Source organism: Chlorocebus sabaeus, chromosome 1 (genome assembly GCF_047675955.1).
Source record: "Chlorocebus sabaeus isolate Y175 chromosome 1, mChlSab1.0.hap1, whole genome shotgun sequence".
Lineage (NCBI taxonomy): Eukaryota > Metazoa > Chordata > Mammalia > Primates > Cercopithecidae > Chlorocebus > Chlorocebus sabaeus.
The window spans coordinates 79646212-79670131 of record NC_132904.1 but is presented as its reverse complement, the minus strand read 5'-3'; the positions used below and the strand labels follow the sequence as shown (position 1 = coordinate 79670131).

The window sequence follows — 23920 nt, the reverse complement described above, 5'->3', positions numbered from 1 at the left end:
GAGCATGGCTATTGGGGACGTTTGGACAGAGGGATGATGTCATTGCAAAAGCCCCACTGCATTCATTGTGCTACGGTCTCTCCACCCCCTGCTGCTGCTGGGCTTGCGATTGCCGCTCGCTCCAGCTGAGCTAAGAGTAGCAGCAGCACCAGGGCAGGGACTGACTCCAGCCCTTGGACTCAGGACATCGCAGACCTTGCCTTGCGTACGTGACTCATTCGCACATCATTTCTGTTTATGCCTGGGGTGGGGAGAAAAATCCCAAACCAGGTGAGTTGAAGTGATTTATTCAAATGCTTCTACCAAGTTATTCCTCCCGCTTAGTTCTCAAGGTTTTCTTTTGGGAAGCTCTGAGCGGTGGGGAGGTGGGGGGGATTGGGGAGAGGCTCGCAGGCGCTGCTAAGGGGAAAAGCTCTGTGCAATTTGGGTCACTGCAAAGAACAACTCCAGCAACCTTCCCCCGCCAGAGGACGGGTGCCTGCCAATTCCCTAGTCGCAACTCCTCTCAACCTTTTGGAGACGGGGAGAGGGGGCTGGGCTAGGAAGGATGTTGGGGAGTGCTCTTGGAAAATCAGAGGAAGGCAGAGGTGGGGGACTGCAGTCCTGTCACACATGGCCCGAGAGCTGAGGTTTGAGTGGGAAGGGGTGATGCGTGGGGAGAAATGGAGACAGTGATTTAATGTGGTCGCACTACTTTAGAACATTTGTATGCCGCTTGGACGAGCACTAGTTATTAATTTTTAAGATGAACGTGCTTAAGTTTTGTGGGACTTTATTATATGTGTGTCTGTCTATGTCGTTTGTCTCGCCTTTTCTGCTGATTTGAGGTGACAGTGTCCTTTAATGGTGCACTCCGTGCCAGTCAGAAACATTTCACGTGTCTGACGAAGGTTCTCTGAGGCTGCTGGAAGCAGCGTTTTTGTTAAATGTTTTCCGTTCTCCGACTGCTGGATTCAAGATTGTTGGGAAGTGGAGCCGACAGATTTGTGCTTGTGCGTTTTAAATTACATTGCATAGGCTCTTTGCCACTGACAATGGTACCATAATGAGCTGCTGTTTCCTGAGGCATAGTCACTACTCACAAATAACGGTTTGAAGAGATCGATTAGGGAAGCCGGGTTCCTTTTAACACATTAGAGAAAGGGAAAGTTAGAAGCGCTGTTAACCTTCATTTGGCATTACTGAAAGGTGACCATGGACGAGTAATTTTGGTCAGGGGAACCAAGGAGCATAGTAGTTGTTTTGTTATTGTTGTTTTTTAAAACGAACTGACATTTAACAGGACAGAAAGCATTCTGACTTATATGATGCTCTTGTAAGAGTTATAGGGATGATTAAGGCAATAAATATGTTACTTTGAGATAAACAGTTGGCTGGCTCCACAACAGATGGGGCCAGTCTTAGCTGAGAGATCTACAACCTTGGAAATGAATGGACCTGGGGTCAACCACACCCCCTCTTGGAATGTCAAAAGAAGGAGAAATGCCAGAGTATTTGCTTAACTCTAGAATGCTAAACCTTTTCATAGCTGAGTCAGACATAAGGGAAAGTCTTTACTGGTTGTCTTCTGCTGCTAAGCCAATTTTATTCATTTTAAATTCAGATCCTTAGGTCTCCAAAGTTGTAGCTATGTGATATTTCGTTAAACGCTGCTTGATGCTGAATGCAAAGGACAGTCCATTGTATGGGCTTTGTAGTGGAGTGATTTATTGGGATGCCAATGAGCAGCTTTTGGATTTGGGAAAAGATCAACAGTCAGCCTTTGCCTCTATGTCTCTCTGTTGATAACTCTCTGCTCTTCTGTACACCCTACCCTTCTCTCCTGTACTTTCCTTTCTTCCCTCCACCCCACCCCACCCCACCCCACCCACATCTCTTGAAATTCTGTTTATTTCCATATCTCTCCATATTCAGTTTACAGTTTTCCTTTGTATTTCAAAATCCCTCCCTTATCACCAGCATATCACATCTGTTTCTCTCCATCTCTCTCCAATCTCAGGACACCCTCCCTGGTCCTCCTTCACTTCACATGGGAACTCCTGGGTGGATGTAGACTATGTGAATATTTTTGCTGAATCCTCTTTGAGGAGAATTTCTTTGCCTTTTCTGTTTCTTGCAATCTGTGCTTGGCAGGATGAGCAGCAATGAGCCTGACCCCTGGTCTGGTTTGTAGTTTCTGTGACAGACATAATTTAGCCCCAGCAGCGTGTGAACAATGAAATGCTGCAGTTGGGCTCATGCCACTTTTCCTTTCACTGGCACCTGTATTAGGAACTGCCTGTGGGTTAGCCAGGTTTTTAAATGCTCTACAGGAAATGTTCTCATAATTCCCAAGGCATAAGTAGTCTTCAAATGGCTTGCCTTATATAATACATTTTTTTCCCCTCATCCTTGCTGCAGCTGGTGGTGGGAAGGCTGTTCTTTACCCCCTCTTCTTTCCTGTTCCCTGTGCAATCCAGGTGGCCAAACTGCCCGTTTGGTTTTTTGAAGATACTTGGAGGACAACAGTTCCACTGCCCCCCACCCCCACTCCCCACCCGGTTTCTTCTCCTTTGTGCAGGAAAGAAGTTTGTTATTTTATACTCTTCTCTTAAGGGGAGGAGTGTGATAGTGGCTATATTTGTTTATGTAACAGCAGTGCTCTTCTAGGTGTGGAAAGTCTAACTGCTATCCATCTGGAGGCAACTAGTGTGACAGGCAGATTCAGAAGCTGTCCTCTTAGACCTTTTATGCAGCATCTTCTCATAACTTATTTTCTTCTTCTGAAATACTTCCTTACTCACCAAGATTTCTTTTATTGTCCCAGGGAGGAGAAATGGGCTGAATGCAGCATTAGATTTGGCCTCATCACTGCTGTCTCTGTGACTTTAAATAACTATTCATTTCTTTCTGCTTCAGTTTACTTATTTGCAAAGGGATAATGATCCTTGCTCTTTGGTTTACTGATGTTATAGCCCTCTATAATATGGCCCCAACCTATAATTCTGACAATTTATATTGATTGAGCAGCTACCATATGCTAAGCACTCTGGCTACATCAGTGAGAAGAAATGCTTCCCCTGACCTCATGGAGCTTATATTCGAATAGGGGATATACTTAATAAATAATTGCAAGTGTGATGAATGCCATTTCCATAAGAGTTGAGTAGGAGTGCCTGACATGGTACTTTCCCCTTGTCTGGGGTTATCAAGAAAGATTTCCTATAGGAAGTGACACTTGAAGAGACTTGGAGGATAAGTGGAAGCAGTAATTCAGGATGGCAGTGGGAGATGCTTATAGTGGGACAAAGGTCTCTGGCAGAGGGAACTTCATGTTCAAAGTTCAAAGGGAAGAGTGGTGAACCTGAGGATTTGAAAGGAAGTTAGAGACAGAGCAAGAGGAGAAAGACTAGAATGAAGAATGAGACTGGAGAGGTGGGCAGAGGCTAGAGAGTAGGCAGTTCTCTGAGCTACAGGTGAATTTTGGTCTTTATCCTAAGGGTAATGAGAACCTAGCCCGGCTTTAATAAACTAGATGAATGGCATATGTAGGATGATATTAAAGTATTATCCTGGCTGTTAAGTAGAGGAGATTGAAGGGAAGACTTGGTCAGAGTCAATGTGTAGAGACCAAGCAGTAAATGATTTTTGTTGTCTGTATGAGGGATAATGGTGCTTAGATCTAGAGTGGTGACAGAGGGTTTAGAGAGACACTAGTTATTTGTTGTTGTTGTTGTTGTTGTTTTATTTTTTTTGAGATGGAGTTTTGCTCTTGTTGCCCAGGCTGGAGTGCAATGGCACGATCTCGGTTCATTGCAACCTCCACCTCCCAGGTTCAAGTGATTCTCCTGCCTCAGCCTCCCTAGTGGCTGGGATTACAGGTGCCCACCACCATGCTCAGCTAACTTTTGTATTTATTTATTTTTTTTTGAGACAGAGTCTTACTCCCAAGTAGTTGGGATTACAGGCACCCACCACACCTGGCTAATTTTTGTATATTTAGTAGAAATGTGGTCTCACCATGTTGGCCAAGCTGGTCTCTCAAACTCCTGACCTCAAATTATCCACCCACCTCAGCCTCTCAAAGTGCTGGGATTACAGTCGTGAGCCACCGTGCCCGGCAACTTTTGTATTTTTAGTAGAGACGGGGTTTCACCATGTTGGCCAGGCTGGTCTCGAACTCTTGACCTCAGGTGATCCACCTGCTTCGGCCTCCCAAAGTGCTGGGATTACAAGCATGAGCCACCATGCCTGGCCGACACTAAGTTTGAAAATTGTAATTCATAAGATTTGTTGATTGATTGGATGGGGGAATAGGGAGAAAAGGGAGTCATGAAATGACTTGAGTTTTTTCTTGAGCAACTGGGGATGACGTTTTCAGGGAAAGAGAACACTGAATGGGAACCAGATCTTTTTGTTTTCCAGAAGGGAGGACCCTTGGACATGCTGAGTTTGAGGTTCCTGGAAGACATCTAAGATCTTTCACTCTTCCTGTCCATGTGTGGGATGTGGCCTGATGGAGTAGAAGAGAGCTCTGGATGAGGGTTTCTCACACTGGGCACTACTTATTTATTAGCTGTATGATGTTGGACATATTACATTTTTTTCCTGAGCTTTAGTTTCCTCATCTGTACAATTTATTCCACTAATTTATACTTATCCCCAGCATGGAAAACAACAGTATACTCAATTTACTTATTTATTATAATAGTTTTCCATGCACTATGCTAGGAAAACAACATTGAATAAGATACTGTTTACTTTGGAGGAATTCACTCAGTTGAGGGAGACAAACATAAATAATCATGTATAAGGAGGTACTTTGGCAATACTAGGCTGGGAGGTGGGGGTGACGGGTGCGGGAGGCATCCACACCTTTGACCCTAGTCATGAAGGCAAGCAAAAGCTCTCCAGACTGTGTTTCCAGGCACCTAACAGAATGCCTCACACAAATTAGGGACTCTAAATGTTTGTAGAGTGAGTGAATTAACCTAAGTCACTAAGGGCCTATTTAGAAGCAGGAAATACCAACACATTGGAAGAGGACTATTAGTAATAATACAGATGCCAAATGTAAAATACTTTTAAGAGACCCATTAAAATGTATTCTAGGCTGTGCACAGTGACTCACACCTGTAATACAAGCACTTTGAGTGGCTGAGGTGGATAGATCACCTGAGGTCAGGAGTTCGAGGCCAGCCTGGCCAACGTGGTGAAACCCCATCTCTACTAAAAATACAAAATTAACTGGGTGTGGTGGTGCACGCCTGTAGTCCCAGCTACTCAGGAGGCTGAGGCAGGAGAATCACTTCAACCCGGAGGTGGAAGCTGCTGTGAGCCGAGGTGGTGCCATTGCACTCCAGCCTGGGTAACAGAGTGAGACTTTGTCTCAAAACAAAAAGTATTCTTGACACTTTCAGCTTTTGAAATATTTTGTGATCACTTTTAGGGAAATTCAGAAATATTTCAGATCTGGTTTCTTTTTGGGCTGAACTTCCTTTATTCAAGTTAGTTTCTCAAAAAAAATCATTCTAATTGCATAGAGTTCCCTAAATCAATGGGTCTCAGACTTTTGAATTATATAGAAAAGTAAAATTACAAAAAATAAAATTGAATGTACTGTGAACAATAGTTATTTTTCTATAGTAAATTGAAAATGCCTCCTCACTTTTATCTCATAGAAAATATATTTAGCTTTATGAAAAATTCTCTGAATTGTTTTTTTCTCATTTTGTTACAGAAATGAAACATCAGAATAATGTAATAATTTAGGGAACCATTGCCCTATTTTCTTGGCTGTGGTGGAAATGTGATCCATCTCCAAATAAGAGCATTTCCAAGTATGGAGGAATTTAATATGGACCACAGTTTTATTTTTAGTTTTTTCCCTATAGGAAGCCAACTTTTGAGAACTAGGTAGGCCTCCTCAAGATTAGCCTAATATAGCAGTTCTTAATTCATCCCTGAAAGGTCCTCATCCCTGAAAGGTCCTCAGGAAGACCAGGAACCTTTGAGATCATGTTGAATTGTATACGTGTGCATGTTTATGTGCTGGAGTTCATATGTACATGCACATATTTTTCTATCAGTATGTGTGTGTCCTTGAGCAAATTACTTAATCTCTTTGAGCCTCTGTTTCTTTGTAAGACTCTTGTGAGGTTCACATGATGAGATCATGTGTTTTAAATGTCTGACACTATGCTTGGTATAACTGGTGCTCACGGTAGCTGTTTTTAACATTATTTATCCTTTTAAACATTTTATTTATTGGATGATGCTTGTTTAGTATCCACAGTGACAAAATGAGGAAAAAGATAATTTAGTGTAAGTACACAACCTGATTCAATGGGAAGTACACATCACTGGGGTAGAAGTTTTGCCAGAAATGCTTAACTTAAATCTAACCATGGGGCTGGGCATAGTAGCTCACATCTGGAATGTTAGCACTTTGGGAGGCCACGGCAGGAAGATTACTTGAGCCCAGGAGTTCAAGACCACCCTGGGCAACACAGGGAGACTCTGTCTCTCTCTCCTTCCTTCTTTCCTTCTTTCCTCCTTCCCTCCCTCCCTCCCTCCCTCCCTCCCTCCCTCCCTCCCTTCCTTCCTTCCTTCCTTCCTTCCTTCCTTCCTTCCTTCCTTCCCTCCTTCCTTCCTTCCTTCCTTCTCTTCCTGTCTTCTTGTCTCTCCTTTCTCTCTTTCTTTCCAGAGTCTAACTCTGTTGCCCAGGCTAGAATGCAGTGGCATGATCACAGCTCACTGCAGCCTCTACCTCCTGGGCTCAAGGGATCCTCCCATCTCAGCCTCCTGAGTAGCAGGGACCACAGGTGTGCACCACCATGCCTGACTAATTTAAAATTTTTTTGGGTACAGACAAACTGTCACTATGTTGCCCAGGCTAGTCTTGAATTCCTGGGCTCAAGTGGTCCTCCCATTTTAGCTTTCCAAAGTGTGAGCCACTCTACCCAGTTCTTGTCTCTATTAAAAGAAAAAAAAATCTAACCATAAATAAATAATCAGATAAATCCAGATTGTGGGACATACTGCAAAATAGCTGGCTTGTGATCTTCAAAAATGTCATGCATGAAAGACAACAAAATGAAAGGTATGAGCGACAGATCTATATTAATGGAGACTAAAGAGGTATGACAACCAAATGGAACATGTAATCCTAGATTGGATCCTGGACTTAAAAAAAAAAGCTACAAAAGACACTTTCAGGATAATTGGGGAAATTTGAATGGGAGCTACATAGTAGATAATCAGTAACAATGTTAGTTTTCTTGGATGTGATAATGATTCCATTTGTTTAACCTGACATGTTGTAGATACTGGTATTTGATCAGCTGGTGTTCCTGAATATTGTCTTCAGGAATGTAATAGCAAAGCTAGAATACATCAAGGGCTGCTTCAGGAGCCTATGAGCTGGGATACCACCTTTTGGTACATTGTAAGTGATGTTTTATATCCTTTCTAAATACAATCCTGTATTCTGTGACTGGAAACTTCTACAGCTGGCACTCTATGCTTGACATTACTAGAGGGAGTAATGCAAGTGGAACTTTAGCTGTTTCCAAATCGAAGGGAAAAGGTACATAAATATATATCTCACATTTGTTTTTTGATTCTAGAATTGACATAAGATTGACTGGGCGCAGTGGCTTACGTTTGTAATCCCAACACTTTGGGAGGCTGAGGCAGGCGAATTGCTTGAGTCCAGGAGTTTGAGACCAGCCTAGGCAACATGGTGAAACTCTGTCTCTAAAAAAATACAAAGATATTTTTGTATTGTTTAGCTGGGTGTGGTGGTGCACTCCTGTGTCCCAGCTGCCGGGTGGGGTGCAGCTGAGGCAGGAGGATCCCTTAAGCCCCAGAGGTCAAGACTGCCATGAGCCCTGATCTTGAGACCTTGTCTTAAAAAAAGAAAAGAAAAGAAAGAAAGAACATACGATTAGTTAAAATTCATTACAGAAAAACAGATGGACTGTATAGGGAAAGTCCTCTTTAATTCTACCCACAAAGATAGTCAACTTTCAGATTTTGATGTGTATTCTTCTATCATTTTTCCTTATATGTGTACTAACCATATTATTGTAATACATGTAATTCTGCTTGTTCTCTTTTGCTTAATATATTTTGGGCATTTCCCCCATGTATTTGCATATTGCTCCAACTTACCTGTTTTAATGGTTGTTGGGAACTGTGCCACAGTGAGCCTTGGAGTACCTCATTTTGTTATGAATTTGTGGGAATATTTCTGTAAGATATCTTTCCGGGGGTAGAGATGCTGAGTCCAAGGACACTAGCATCGCCCCCTGATTTAAATTCTTGTCAGCAATGTTGAGAGGGCTAACTCTACATACCTTTGCCAAGTCCATTAGCTACTTGGGCTGAACTCTTTTATTAAGGGAAGCTAGTTGTGAAGGGTGAACAGAACGGGGGCAAAAATTGAATTACGGAGTTCCTGCTCGTTTTTGTGATGGCGGTAATAAAGGTTGATGTATAAATAATGTAGAAATCCCTGGAAGAGAGAAATACGTTATCCCTGCCTGCAACACAGTACAGTGTTTAAAAAGTGAACTGAAACAATGAAGCAGTCAAGAGTTTTCCCCAGAGAATTCTGCAGAAAAATTTTATTTTCTAGTTATGGTTAGTTAACTTCACTAAAATGTGGACGTCATCAACCTTGAAATGAAAATAATATCTTCTGCTCACTTCCTCTACATCTCAGTCATGCAACCACATTGCAAAGGGAGAATTTAACCTCTACTTTTAAAATATCTGAAGCAGGTGGTTAAAAGGCACGAGTGTTCGTTTTTCTGAATTTCAGCAGAAGCAATCAAAGGGCAGATTTTGGCATTTTTCTTTAGAGAAGCAGGTGTGAGCTTAGGAGTGGCCATCAGTGAGTCACTCTGCCCTAACAGGAACCCTGGGGAAGAGATTGTGAGGATCGCAGCCGTGAATTATTTTCACTCTTTAGCCATTGTGGCTGGGTGGAGCACACAAAAAATTTGAGCTGTTTGCTACATTGATAACTTATCTTTTTTTGTTTTTGAGACAGAGTCCTCCTCTGTCACCCAGGCTGGAGTGCAGTGGCACAATCTCAGCTGACTGCAACCTCCAACTCCTGGGTTTGAGTGATTATCTTGCCTCAGCCTCCCGAGCAGCTGGGATTACAGGTGCCCACCACCACACCTGGCTAGTTTTTTGTATATTTAGTAGAGACGGAGTTCCACCATTTTGGCCAGGTGGGCCTCAAACTCCTGACCTCAGGCAATCCGCCCACCTCAGCCTCCCAAAGTGCTGGGATTATAGGCGTGAGCCACCACACCCCGCCGACAACTTATCTTTTTAAGCCTCAGTTTCTTTATTATAAAATGGGGATTATTGTGGGGCTCAAAGGAGATGATGTATATAAAAGGGCTTTGGCAAATTTATGTGCACATAAATATATGCTGTTGTCAAAGGGCTCATGTCTCAAACTGAGCCAGTTCACACTAGTCTTTCCTTTAACTCCAGTGGCCTGTATAGGCTGAATGACTTTTTTAAAGGAATTATCTCTCATGTTGTCTAATTGTTAGTTCTTCAACCAGTGTTTGTGTGCTAAATGCAAGGTCCTGTGCTGAGTATTCTTAGGAAAATAAAGGTGGAACCATCTGGGCGCTTTCGTTCTTCACCACTTTTATTGTAGGAAACTAGTATCTTTTAATGAGAGTCTTCAATAAAAGATGCACTACAAAGTTGCATTGTGGATGCTGTCTTATTCTCTCAATTCTAGGCAGTAGAATTTAGTTCAATTTTTTACATACAAATGAGGAAGCAAATTTTAGTAAGGTTAAGTAAACTTGTTTTGTTTTTTGACATGGCCTAGCCATTCCCTCTCACTCCGAAAAATGCAGATGTAGACCCTAGGTAGGCTTTCTGAAACCAAAACTATACTGTTTCTCTAGCTGCTTCCTGTTCTTGCCTTGCCTTCTAATTGAAAATATAAGCTTCATGAAGGCAGGACTGTCTGGTGGCATTTACTTTCAGATGATTCATGTTATTTTCAGGCACGGGGGAAGAGTTTTCTGTAGACCTGTTGTTCACTGAAGCCATAATGTAAACTGTCATAGCATCTACTGGGTGCCAGGTGGTTTATGTTTTATTTGATTCTTTTTCCAACTTAATTCGAAACCTCTCAAACCTTTAGAGCAATTGCAAAAATAGTACAGTGAAGCCAGGCACAGTGGTGCACACTGGTAGTCCCAGCTACTCAGAAACAGGAAGAATGCTTGAGCCCAGGAATTAAAGAGCAGCCTGGGCAACATTATAAGACCCCATCTTTTTAAAAAAAAAAAAAAAAAAAAAATCCCACTGAAAAAAACAAAAAACGAACAAAAAACATTCCATGCACCTTTTATCTGGATTAATTTGCTTTTGTCTTTACACACACACACACACACACACACACACACACACACATGCACAGACACAGATACTTTCTCTAAACCACTTGAAAGTAAGTTGCAGATATCACCATACTTTGTCTCTAGGCACTTAAGCACATATCCCCTAAGAACAAGGACATTCTCTCATGTAATCACAATACCATTACTTGGAAATCATAATATTTTTCTGATTTCCTCAGTCATTCCAATGTCCTTTATAACATAAAAAAATTTTTCTGATCCAGAATCTTATCAAGACTACTTACACAATACAGTTGTGTTCTTTAGTTTCCTTTAATATAGCATATTACCTGTATTAGTCAGGGTTCTCCAGAGGCAGAACCAATAGGATGGATGGATGGATGAATGGATGGATGGATGGATGGATAGACAGAGAGAGAGAGAGAGATGGGAAGAGATTTGTTAGGGCAATAGGCTCATGTGATTATGGAGATTGAGAAGTCCCATGACAGGCTGTCTGTGAGCTGGAGACCCTGAGATGCTGGTAGCTTAGTTCAGTCCAAGTTGAATGGCCTCGGAAACTGGGGAAGCTGACGGTGGAATGCTCAGTTTGAGGCTGAAGACCCAGAGACTGGGGGGCTGCTGGTGTTAAGTCCTGGAGTCCAAAGGCCAGGTATCCTGGAGTTGTTGTCCAAGGACAGGAGAGGAAGAGTGTAGTGTATTTCAGCTCCAGCAGACAGCTTGACATATTCACCTTTTCTCTGCTTTTGTTTTCTCCAGGCCCCCAGCAGATTGAATGGTGCACACCAACATTGGTGGTGGATCTTCCACACCTAGTCCACTGAGACATGCTAATCTCCTCTGGAAACATTCTTGCAGACACACTCCAAAATAATGCTTTATTAGGTTTCTAGGTATTTCTTAATCTAGTCAAGTTGACACCTAAAATTAACCACCACAATACCTTTGCCTTTTTTGCCTTTTATGATATTGAAATTTTTGAAGATTCCAAGTTTGTCGTCTTGTGAATTGGATTTGTCTGATTGTTTTCTCATTGTTAGATTGAAGTTAAACACTTGTGGTGAGAATTCTTCATAGGCGATGTTCTATCCCTCCCCATACATCATCGGTGACACCTAATATCAGAGTGTAACGTCACTGGTGACATGAGGTTTGATCATTTGGTTGAGGTGGTATTGCCAGATCTCTCCATTGAAAGGGCTACCTTTTCCCTTTGTAATTAATAAAATTATCCATGAGGTGATATCTTGAGATTGTTTGAGTATCCTGTTCCTCAATAACTTTAATTCAAAAGTTTTAACATCTATTGATAATCCTGGCCTAGGTCAATTGGTATTTATGAAGGGATGATTTTCTAATTCTCTCTTTCCTTCTATATTTATTATCTGATAGATTAGCTTTCAGCCCCCAACCCCCAACCCCTCCACTTTTTTTTTTTTTTTTAATGAGACGGAGTTTTGCTTTTGTTGCCCAGGTTGGCAGGAGTGCAATGGCACGATCTTGGCTCACAGCAACCTCCACCTCCTGGGTACAAGCAATTCTCCTGCCTCAGCCTCCAGAGTAGCTGGGATGACAGGCACATGCCACCATGCCCGGCTTATTTTTGTATTTTTAGTAAAGACGGGGTTTCATCATGTTGATCAGGCTGGTCTCGAATTCCTGACCTCAAGTGATCTGCCCGTCTCAGCCTCCCAAAGTGCCGGGATTACAGGCATGAGCCACCATGCCTGTCCCCACCCTCACCCCAACCCCCCTTTTTTTAAAAATATCACTTGGACTCATGGTTTCTTTTTCTCACAATGTATTATAATCTATCACTAATCTTCTTGCCTTTTTTCCCCCTCAACCTTATGCTTTCTGATATTCAAATTGTCCCAAATGTAGCTATTATGAGCCTGTCTTATCTATTTGGCCCCAAAAGCAATCTGATAAAGTAGGTGAGATTTTGCACTTACAAGTGACGAAATGAAGGCTCAGAAACTACAAGTAACTTTCCCAGGGTCATATACCTAGTTAGCACAGGTGGCCAGATGAAAACCCAGTTTTGATGAACTCAAGCGGGTCCTGCTACTTGGTTCCTGCTACTCCACACTGCATCGTGATGGACCAGGAACAGAATATCACTTGTTGAAACCAATGTAAAAAGAAAGCACAATCCTTGCATTGTTGTTGCTAATAGCAAATAATTGGAAACAACACTAAGTGTGTATCCGTAGAGAACTGGTTAAATAAATGGGTATGTATACACAAGGGAAAACTATGAAACTGCAAACAAGAATTAAGGTGTTCTCTAAGTACAGATACGGAAAAATCTGTAAGGATATATTAAAAGAAGGAAGAAAGCTGCAGAACACTATATATTTGTGAAATAAGTTGGGGATAAGAAAATATATTCGATTTTGCACACAGAAACCCTGGAAAGAGGCCAGGCACGGTGGTTCACACCTGTAATCCCAGCACTTTGGGAGGTCAAGGCAGGCAGGTCACTTGAGCCCAGGAGTTTGAGACCAGTTTAAGCATCATGGCAAAATCCCAGATCTACAAGAATACAAAAATTAGCTGGGCATGGTGGCATGTGCCTGTAGTCCCAGCTACTTGGGAGGCTAAGGCAGGAGGATCACTTGAGCCTGGAAAGCAGAGGTTGCAGTGAGCCAAGATCGTGCCATTGCACTCCAACGTGGGCAACAGAGTGAAACTGTCTCAAAAAGACATTAGAGAAGGCTGCTTTAGCCATTGGTGGCTGGTCAGGAGACAGAGGGATGCTTTAAAAAGAGCCCAAGTGTGGGAGCCTACAAACGAGTTTAAATTTGTGTTATGGCATTTTCATGCTGCATGATCTTGGGCAAGTCATAACTACTCTGAGACTCAGGTTCTTCAACTATGATAGGGGATGTCTAGTCTCAAAATGTTTCTTCACAAGGTACTTATTACAAGGAAAATAGTTACAAGGAAATTACAAGTTACAAGGAAAATAGTAACTTCACAGTGGAGAAACATGGCAGACAGCACTTTAAGTGATCCAAGTTTACACCAGTGATGGGACAAATCAACATCTGAGAAGTTTACATTGTCACTTGTGTGGCATTCCTGCCAAAAATACAGAACCTGATCTAATCAGAAATAGCTAAGGAAATATCTGATAAACCCAAATTGAGAAACAGTCTACATAATTTTTTTTTTTCTGTATTTTTCAAAAAGGTAAAGGTCATGAAAAACAAAGACTGAGGAATGGTTCTAGATTTAAAGTGACTAAAAACACATTAAAAACTAAATGCAACATATGATCCTGGATTGAATCTCAGAAAAATTTTATTTTTATTTTTTTGCCATAAAGGCCATTATTTGGTCAATTGGTGAAGTTTGAATAAGGATTGAGATTAGATAATAGTATAGGATGAATTTTAATTTCCTGATTTTGATAATTATACCATGGAAACACAAGGACTGTCCTTGTTTTCTTGGAAATACTAAGTATTTCAGGGTAAAGAAATGTCCATACACGGAGGGAGAATGATAAAGATAATGTAATGATAAAGAATGATAAACAAAATGTAAAGCATTAACATTTGAGTAATCTGGGTGAAGGGTAATTAGTAGTTTTCTTGAAGCTTTTTGTTAAGTCTGAAATTAATTAAAAATAAAGAGGTAAAGATGGTAAGAGGGGAGATGCCAATACTTAGAGCACAAGGTTTACTGCAAGGGTAAAACAAGTCTCAGGTCTCAGCATGGTGCCTGTCACCTGGTGTGATTCCCAGTACAGGCTGGCATTGTGGGATGGGCAAAGCCAACAGTAGCTCTTAGCCATCATGTGGGAGCCAAATTAAAATTGGCCTGTGGCATATGGTGACAGTATTGTTCTGAATCCACAATTGGAATTCGTGGTCTGACGAATACTTTTCTCTCTTATTCATAAATTCATTTAATTGCAAAGTTTCTAAAAGTACACACATCAAATCACATTTAGTTATCCACTTAACAAATCATCTCAGTACAGTGTTAAATTTGTGTGAAGCTGTGATTGTCCTAGGAAAGCTAGAGGTAATGGTCACTTTCCATCTGGGCTATTTTGGGGCCAGTACTAGCATTTGGGCAACTATCTCTGACCTTTTCTTCCCTTTCCTCTCCCTCAACCCAACACCCAGTTTCTGATTTTGTTGCAGAGAGCTATTTTAGTTAGCCATGTTAAATGTTAATTGTTTTGGCAGACAAAAGAAACTTGAATAAGCTTTTCCTTCCAAAACTCAAGAACTTTGCTTTCTAAGAGCTAACATTGGAAAGAATGTTTCTGGCCTGGAAAATTTAGGTAGCAACCTGAAAAGGAATTCATGTCCTACAGGAATTGGAAGTGGCATAGAGAGCTCAATTTCTTTTGAGAGAGATTAAAATATATACTTCTGTCTGAAATAGTAATAAATATCTATTTTTCATCTTTTTGCTAACAGCCTCAAAATATGAATGATTAAATTCAAAATAGATTTAGCACTAAAAAAAAACCAAAACCCTCAAGTGATCGGGATTTTAAAACATTTCTGAGATATCAGAAGGACTATTTTGCTGAGTAAGAAGATCCGTAGTGTAACATTTAAGCCTGTCCCTTTGAAGTCACAAAATGTCTACCTTCTGGAGGAGCTATGGCTGTATAACTCAAGATTCCAAATTCAGTGATACAAATCTGTACTTACTGTTACTGCTGTGGGACTGTCCTGTTTTGACTATTACCTGCCACAAATTGTTTGGTCTTAGAATTCTGCATGCTTTTTGCTTTTAAAATTATGGTCAGGAAGCAAAATGCAAGTATAGTAAGTTACTTTCATTCTGTAACTTTGTAATAATAATATTGGCAAACTTTTTTTTAGTTTATGACCTGCCAAGCACTATGCTAACATGTTATATCATTTAATTTTGGCAAAAATCACATGAGAAAACTGATTCTCTGAAAACTGAAGTAGCAAGCCTAAGATCATATGACTAGCTAAGAGGCAGATTCAGGACCAGAAATCAAGACTGTCTTACTGAAGAGCCTGTGCTGTGTGATTTTTCTGCAGGACAATTTGCAATTTTATGTGGAAGATGATTCATTTTTTCACCTTATAATCTTTAAAACTGAGTCCTTTTTTACTTGATAAGTATTTATTGAGAGCCCATCACATGTCAGGCACCTTGAGAACTATAGAGATGGTTGAAACACATCTTTATTATTAAGGTGTTTACCTAGCAGCATTATTCACCATAGCCAAAAGATGGAAGCACCCCAAGTGCCCATTGAAGGATGAATGGATAAGCGAAGTGTGGTATTTACATACAGTGGAATATTCCTCAGCTTTAAAAAGGAAGGAAGTTGTGACACATGCTGCAACATGGATGACCTTGAAGATGTTATGCTAAGTGAAATAAAAGCCAGTCACAAAAAAAAATACATTGTATGATTTCAATTATATGAGATATTTAGAGTAGTCAGACACAAAGGAACAGAAAGTAGAACGGTGGCTACCAGGGGCTGGGGGCAGGAAAGAAGTGGGAAGCTGTTTAGTGGGTGTAGAGTTTCAGTTTTACAAGATGAAAAAGTTCTATAGATTGGTTGCACATCAATGTGAATATACTTCACGCTATTGAACTGTATACTTAGAAATTGTTAAGATGGTAAATTTTATGTTATGTATATCTTACCCCAATTTAAAAAACCAAACAGACACACCTTATGTCTTAGTCCATTTGTGCTGCTATAACAAAATACGTGAAACTGAGTAATTTGTAAACAACAGAAATTTATTTCTCACAGTTCTGGAGGCTGGAAAGTCCAAGATCCAGGCACCAGTAGGCTTGGTGTCTGCTGAAGGCTACCCTCTGCTTTTCTACTCTTGTGCCCTTTGGAGGATGCCTTGTTCCTGCATCCTCCAAAGGGCATGACTGCTGTGTGGTCACATACTAGAAGGGACAGAAGGACAACTCACCCTTTCAAGCCCTTTTTATAAGGTGCTAATCCCTTCATGAGGATGGAGCCCTCAAGGCCTAATTACCTCCTAAAGTCCCCACCTCTAAATACAGATGCATTGGGGATTAAGTTTCAACATGAATTTTGAAAGGGACACAAACCATTCAAATCATAGCACTCCTTTACTACTTGGTAGAAAGTGATCAGTGAGACAGGAAGGACTGAGAAGTAGTAAGTGTTAGAAATGGCCTCTGAGACAGGGTAGATCTGGCTGTGCAACAGAAGATGGATAAAATTTGTGTGTCAATGAGGAAGGTGAGAAGGGCAACTCAGGGGAAGGGAACAGTGAGCGAAGTTATAGACATGCTTTAAAGCCTGGTCCTTGCAAGGAACAAATCTCCAAGTTCATGGTTCTATAATTGTGGGTGTCCCAGCCGTCTTTACTGTGGTCAGAGACCTAAAAGCAAAGTCTAAACCAGGTTCATGAAGTTGTGGTGTGCTGGACAGGTACTCATTCATGATTCATTCGGTAAATATTTACATAGTGCCAGGTACTATGCTAGGCACTTTATGTATGTTGGCAGATTTAATAACCCTAACAACTCTGGAGCTATTAGCTCCATTTAACAGATGCAGATGCAGAAATTGTGACTCAGAGAGGGGAAGTAACCTGTCCAAAATCACATGACGGGTAGGTGGCAGGAGCAAGACTTTTCCTGTAGAGCCCATGCTGTGTCCACTAAGCCACGTGCTTCTCCTTGGAGTTGAGTGCCAAGTGATGTCTGCTTTTGAACTACAGTCAAAATGGCACCTGGCTGCTACCACTTGCCATCTTATTGTTGCTTTTGAGGGTACCTTACATTTCTGAGGCTCAGCTTTCTTTTCTTTTTCTTTCTTTCTTTTTTATTTTTTGTTTTTGAGACAAGGTCTCATCCTGTTGCCTAGGCTGGAGTGCAGTGGCATGATCACGACTCACTGCAGCCTTAACCTCCCATGCTCAATCAATCTGCCCACCTCAGCCTTCTGAGTAGCTGGGACTACAGGTGCACACCACCACATCTGGCTGATTTTTGTATTTTTTTTTTGTAGACGCAGGGTCTCATTCTATTGCCCAGGTTGGTCTCAAACTCTTGGGCTCAAGTGATCCTTCCTCCTTGGCCTCTCCAGTAACTAGGACTACAGATGTGTGCCACCATGCGTGGCCTCAACTTTCTTTTTTGTTGTTGTTAATGTTGTTTTTCCTAGCCACCTAGATGACCAGGGACAGGCTCAGCTTTCTTGTCTGTGAAATGAAGGCTTGTATTAGATCAGGTTATTTCTAAAGTTTCTCCCAGATCTGAAAACCTAATTTGTTCATTCATCAAACATTAATTTTATATCTATTCTATACCAGGTACCGTGCTCATGGGTAGTAGCAATCAAGATTCGGCAGCACACTGTTTTTGACTATAAGGAGATTATAGGCTAATGAAAGAGATGTAAAAGAGATGATTATCATACAGTATGGTCATAATGCTGGCAGTGTACATACAGACAACTATTGGAGCATAGAGGAGGGGCACCTGACCCTGTCTAGGACGAGAGGATGTTAAGAAGAAATGACTCCAGGAAGATAATGAAGAAGACCACAAGAACCTCATCCTTCCTGTTGTCCATATGGTCATAAGCATGTTATTTATTTATTTATTTATTTATTTACAGAGTCTCCCTCTGTCTGTCACCCAGGCTGGAGTGCAGTGGAATAGTCTCGGCTCACTGCAACCTCCGCCTCCCAGGTTCAAGCGTTTCTCCTGCCTCAACCTCCTGAGTAGCTGGGATTACAGGCATACGCCACCACTCCTGGCTAACTTTCGTATTTTTAATAGAGGTGGGGTTTCATCATGTTGGCCATGCTGATCTCAGACTCCTGACCTCAAGTGATCCGCTCACCTTGGCCTCCCAAAGTGCCGGGATTACAGGCATCAACCGTAACACTTGGTCACGTATTTATTAAAGTCGTGAGAGCTTTGGCAAACTTTCTATTTTAAGTCTTGTGGAAAATTTAGTCACATATGACAGTTAAGTGCCCAGCAATATGCCAAATATCTGTAAAGTTTAGAATCTCTTCCGGATTAGAGAAAGATTATAAGGTTAAAAAGGGACCTGTGGGTTAGATTTTTTTTTTTTTTGGAAGGAATTTAGGAAGCACAGAGCAGATTAGTAAGAGACTCAAGGGTCCAAAGTTATTGGAGATGCTCACAACTAAAGTCACAGATGGTTATGCTTCAAAAAAGCAAGTGAAATTGCCAAGACACTGGGTAATATATGTGATTTTCTCAAAATTACTAAGTACCGCTGAGTTACTAAGGATTAGAATTACTAAATATACAATTTCAATACTAAGAAATTGAAGTGGAGGTTGAGGGGCAAAAGTTAGGCACTAACCATTAATTGAGCAGCTGTGCTATACCCTTTGCATTTATAATTTTATTTGATCCTCCCCACAATCCTGTAATGCAGGTGTTCTTATCCTTGTTTTATAACTACAAAAGCTGAGGCTCAAAGAGGTTGTGACTTGCTTAAGGTCACAGCTGGGAGGAGACTAAGCAGTGGTTTAAGGCCCCTTCCTCTACTTCGTGCTCCTTCAAAACACTAGACTTTCTATTTCTGGAGGAGCCACACCAGGGTACAGGGCATAGACGCCTCCCTTTCATCTGTGGAGCCTAGGGAATTCATGATAGTTAGGGGAGGCCAGCTCTTCAACTTTTCTGACACACCGAAGGACAGCTCCAATTCCCTGTCTTCCCTCTGAGGTGGTAGATCACCAGCTCCCAGGGATAAACGTTTTTTTACTAAAACATTAATATATTAATACTGCCTTGTACCCCACTTTCTCTTTTCCCAGGCAATGTGTGCGTGTTTGATCTGGGCAGTTTGTCTTAGAAGTGGCTCATAAAAATCGTCTGAGAGAATGCTGACTGAGGTCAGCTAGGTTTGTAGTGGATCCCCTCTCCCTCCCCAACAAAGGAAAACTTCGGCTCATTTGCTCCAGATTCTATCTTTGCAGCTCTGAGAGACCTTGTCACCTGGTTCTTAGAGGCCTTGAACTATAAGATTATGACAGGATCACATGGAAGGCTCAGCACTTCTAATCTTCTGCCTCAGACTCCTCCTTCTCTCAAGGTCCCCTGTGGGCACAGTGTCTTGTCAGGGAATGTTTTCCCAGCTGGCTTTGGAGGCAGGCCAGACATCTCTCTCAGGCCCTTTAGCCCTTGCTGTTAAGTTCCCACACATGGCTGCACGCAACATGGAAAACTAGCTTCCAACATGGGTTGATGAATTACGGCAGTGGGGAAAAGTCTCCTCTAGCCAGGCCACTTCTCTTCCCTGGTATTCCATAGTTTGGGCTATAGTTAAATGGATAGAGGATCCGAGGTCAGAGCTCAAGTCTTGGCTGAAGTCACAAATCCTGGGGCTGTGAGCACTTGATCTGTTTGAGCCTGTTTTTATTGCTGAAAATGAAGGACTGATGACAATCCCAGTTTCATGCTGCTGTTCTGAGTCACATAACTCAATATATAGTATAAATGGGCTTTATAACAAGCCTGTAGCGTGTTTTACAGATGCCAGAGCTTGTTCTTAAAGACTAAATTTGGCTCAAAGAGAAATGTTTCTGGAAATTGAGCAGGAGGCCTGCTCTGTCATCACTGGTCTCCAGTTCCTGGCAAACCTGATTATTGCTCAAGGAGGCATTCGTGGCATCATTCTCCTGTTTATTTTTGTAATCTCATTTATGGTATTGTAAATGCTACCAGAAGCTTTGGTGATTGTTGAATATTTATCTTTGAAAACTCGAGCCAGGGTTGTACACTCATACCCAGAACTGTTTACCCCAGAGTAATTATTTGAGTTCTTAGAGCTATGTGTGATTCATTTTCCAATAAATTCTGGGGACAGCAGAGCTGGCTATGTATGATAAATGAGGTATATCTCACTTGCTAGAATTCTGGATGGTTGAGAACTCCTGAAGGTATCTTAGTAGGTAAGCCCTACTTCAGGGCTATTACAACTTCATACATGCTTCTGAGAATGAAGAGAGAGTGGGGAAGAGGGTATTTTTTATTTTTATTTTTATTTTTTTACTGTAAGTGCTTTATGAGTTTAAAGCTAGAAGCCCTTGGAAAGTGAAAAGGGTCTTTGTGGACTGTCATCAGTTTGTTGGAATTATTACCCTGTTCTGACAAATTTTCTAGGTGTTCCTTAGACACTTAGGGATCATTGCTTACTTCCACCTTCTTGCCACTTCAAATGATAGCTCTTCCTTCTTCCTGGCTGTGTTAGAACTCTTTAAGTTATGGACGGAAGCAACCCAACTCTAACTGGGGTAAAGAGGGAATTTGTGGGAAGGATACTGACGTATTTTATGTAACCATGAAAAGAACAGGTACAGCCGGAACCAGGAGGTTTTAGAGCAGGTAACTTCCCTACCAGCCCCCAAATTTCAGTGGCTCAATACAAACGAAGTTTATTTCTTGTGTGTACAGCAGTTCAACATGGTTATTCCTGGCTAGGCTGCCTTTAATGTTTCGGGCACCCAGCCTCCTTCCATCTTGTGATTCCTCTGTTCTTAGAGCTTTCCTCCTTTTAACCTGCAGACGGAGAAGGAGATGGAAGAAGGACCTCACGTGGAAGGATTCCATGGGCCAGGTCTGAAAGTGGCTTATGTCATTTCTGTCCTCAATCTATCGATTATAATTTAGTTTGTGACCCCATAATTTAGTTGTGAACCAATAACAGCTGAGAAAGGCCTGTTTGCCCAGGAAGAAAACAAAATGGGTTCGGTGAGCACCTAGCTAGTTTGAACCACACAGGGACTCAAAAGCTGTTAAGATTTCATCCCTTGCCTTTGCTTCTCTCCTACATCGCAAGGAGCATGGCCATGGATTGTTCCAGAACACTAAATCTTACTGTGGTTACCACCAGAGAGGACTGACCCACACTCACATTGGCTTCCAGTAAAAAAAATCTCAATCAGTAATGATTGGACCAGTTTGGATCCTGTGACCACCCCTAGATCAATCAGCAGTGGCCAGAAGAGCAGGGTGATTTAGTATAGCTGTGGCCACTGGGAGCCCCTCTTGGGCTGCTGCTAGTGAAGTGAAGGTAAATCACTGTGAGATGAAGAGTTGCCCCATTTGGCCAGGTGTGGTGGCTCACACCTATAATCCCAGCACTTTAGGAGGCCGAGGTAGGAGGATGGCTTGAGCCTAGGAGTCCGAGACCAGCCTGGGCAACATAGTGAGACACTGTCTCTACCAAAAATAAAAATTAGACAGCTGTGGTGATGTGCTTATAGTCCCAGCTATTCAGGAGGCTGAGGTGGGAGGATCCCTTGAGCCCAGGAGTTCAAGGCTGCAGTGAACCGTGTTCATGCTACTGCAGTCCTGCCTGGGTGACAGGGCGAAACTTTATCTTTTTTTTTTTTGAGACAGAGTCTCGCTTTGTTGCCCAGGCTATTACAGTGGTACGATCTCAGCTCACCGCAACCTCTGCCTCCCGGGTTCGAGCAATTCTCCTGCCTCAGCCTCCCAAGTAGCTGGGACTACAGGCGCATACCACTACGCCCAGCTAATTTTTTGTACTTTAATAGAGACAAGGTTTCACCATGTTGCCCAGGCTGGTCTCGAACTCCTGAGCTCAGGCAATCCGCCTGCCTCGGCCTTCCAAAGTGCTGGGATTACAGGCGTAAGCCACCGCGCCTGGCCTATCTTTTTTTTTTTTTTTTAAGTCACCCTATTTGCCATCCACTAAAAAGGCTCAACCTCTCCTTTAGTTTCTACTCTTGTGGAAAATTTAGCTCAATTTTATAGTCCTCTTTCCAACCCTTATTACCACAGCCACAACAAATGATTGCATTTCATGGAATCTGTGTCACCATCATTTCTAACATGTACAACTATTTTATGTACCACTGAGAAAACGAAAATGAGGTTCCTAATAATATCACAAAATGCTAAGATGCCATTATAAAATGCATCCTAGTTTCCAGCCTGTCAGAAATGTAAGAAAAAGTATTTTTAGAATTGATGAAGGATCATATTTATCACTTTAAAACAAAGCTCTATAATTTCATGCCTTGGTACTACTGCTCATTTAGTTTTTTCAGTCCATTTAAACAATACTTGCAGGCCAGGTAACAATGAATAAAACAAATTCAGCTTCTGCCTTCTTAAACTCTTACTGCCTCTCCCCTTTTCATTTGCAGGGATCCCCTCTCCTCCTTTTCCATCATCCTGTTGTTATGAAGTACTTGTGTGTCAGACAGTCTGTTGAACAAATACTAGGGCTCAGGAAGGAATTTGATGGTTCTTATAGAACCTCAAGTTTCTTATAGTGCGGGTAGTAAGGGCAGCGGGGTGTTAAGAGACAATCATGCAAACAAATAAGTAAATAAAGTGGTCCAGGTCCTGTTATTAAAGTCTTTTTTTTTCTTTTTAAGACATGGTCTCACTCTGTTGCCCAGGTTGGAGTGCAGTGGCTCAATCATGGCTCAGGGCAGCCTCAACCTCCCAGGCTCAAGCAATTCTCAGCCTCCCAAGTAACTGAGGCTACAGGCATGTAGCATCATGCCCAGCTAATTTTAATTTTTTATTTTTGGTAGAGACGAAGTCTCTCTATGTTGCTCAGGCTGGTCTCAAACTCTTAGGCTCAAGTGATCCTCCCACCGTAGCCTCCCAAAGCATTAGGATTATAGGCATGAGCCACCATGCCTGGCCCCATTATTAAAATCTATATAGGGTACTGTGGGCCCCAAAAGGAAGGGGAATGGCCAATTCTACTTTGAGGAGTGAGAATAGTTGTACCATTCTTATTCTTACTGTTAAAATGATTGTACACTATTAAAAGAGTAATAGTCTCTTTGGATAATTAATGTGTAGTTATTTCCAAAGATGCCTGATAATAATCAATAAGTTGGCCAAGATGTTTTCCAAAGCCTATTTGAATCACCTCAAATTTTCTATTGAACTTTTCCTTCAAAAGGTACATGTTCCAGCCTGGGCAACATAGTGAGACCCTGTTTCTACAAAGAATTAAAAAAAAAATTAACCAGGCATGGTGGCATATACCTTGTAGTCCCAGCTACCTGGGAGGCTGAAATGAGAAGATTGCTTGAGCCCAGGAGGTTGAGGCTATAGTGAGCTGTGATCACGCCACTGTACCCCAGCCTGGGCAACAGAGTGAGACCCTGTCTCAAAAAACAAACAAACAAACAATAAAAAAAAAAATTGCCCGCTTCCCCTTTCCCCCTCCAAAAAAAAAAAAAACCAAAAAAAAAACCCAGGCACATGTTGGTCTCCTTTTTTTTTTTTTTTTTTTTTTTTTTTTGGATATGGAGTCTCGCTTTGTGGACGGGCTGGAGTGCAGTGGCGCGATCTCGGCTCACTGTAACCTCCGCCTCCCAGGTTCAAGCAATTCTCCTGCTTCAGCCTCCCGAGTAGCTGGGACTACAGGCGCACGCCATGACACCCAGTTAATTTCTGTATTTTTAGTAGAGACGGGGATTTCACCGTGTTGGCCAGGATGGTCTTGATCTATTGACCTCGTGATCCGCCTGCCTTGG

General features: G+C 41.8%; 1 protein-coding gene across 4 annotated transcripts in view; it reads left to right on the top strand.

Annotated features, from left to right (window-relative positions):
- Nucleotides 1-51: 51 nt before the first annotated feature.
- Nucleotides 52-23920, top strand: part of RAB30 (RAB30, member RAS oncogene family) — a 99543-nt gene continuing 75674 nt past the window's right edge. The window contains exons 1-2 of one of the 4 annotated variants that reach the window (XM_038005416.2): nucleotides 52-270; nucleotides 20955-21006. The gene's annotated coding sequence lies outside the window, so the exon portion shown is untranslated. Of the gene's footprint in view, nucleotides 271-395; nucleotides 630-20954; nucleotides 21007-23920 lie in introns of those variants that run through there. The other 3 variants (XM_038005414.2, XM_008020309.3, XM_073019862.1) reach the window with 3 other exon arrangements.